The sequence below is a fragment of the Dipodomys ordii genome, unplaced genomic scaffold (assembly GCF_000151885.1).
Source record: "Dipodomys ordii isolate 6190 unplaced genomic scaffold, Dord_2.0 Scaffold27, whole genome shotgun sequence".
NCBI lineage: Eukaryota > Metazoa > Chordata > Mammalia > Rodentia > Heteromyidae > Dipodomys > Dipodomys ordii.
Window position 1 is genome coordinate 1637158 of NW_012267243.1, and position 787 is coordinate 1637944.

A 787-nucleotide genomic window follows, 5' to 3' on the forward strand; every position below is an offset into this window, starting at 1 on the left:
AAACCAGACCCAAAGAAACATAGGATCCATTATTTCCCTCATTTTTAATAACTAGTATATGTCTAGGACAGTCCAAGCAGAGGGTCACAATAGATGAATAGCTATGGACATGCAACCATATAAGATGATACTAGGTTTGTTGTTGTTTTTGATGTACTGTGTGAAGTTATTTCTTTGTTCTTTCATTTTTTATCCCTTTGGTTTATAAGCTGATATCACCTTTTTTGATTCTGGTACACTGTGTTTTTATATATACCTTTATCTGAATTAGGGAAGAGAAGGGGAACAACACAATGGTGAGACAAAGGACAAAGTGTGAACCAATGCAAACAGTGATAGTCAACAAGATGTTGGAAATTAATTTTACATTAGGGGTTGGAGGAACCAAGGGAAGGGAAAGTGGGAGAAAATGAAGAAGCGGGTCACAATGTTTGATAATAAATATACTCTTTACCCAATGTAACTGTAACTCCTCTGTACATCACCTTTACATCAAATAAAATATTCTTTTTTGATAAAAAGAAAGCAACTCATTACACATGTAACTGTAACACCTCTGCATATCATCTTTACAATAAAATAAATTTAGAAAAATAGAATCAAGTGTGGTTACATGACAGTGTTTGGAATGCATATATTATCCAAATGGTCACAATACAATCTGGTTAAGTAATGCTTGATATTTTCCGTGCTGGAAGACCTGTGTCTATGGAGGGAGTATATTCACAATGATGAAACAGAAGATTATGTACACTGCTGTATGAGAGTAGCCTCTAAGGATAGAAGA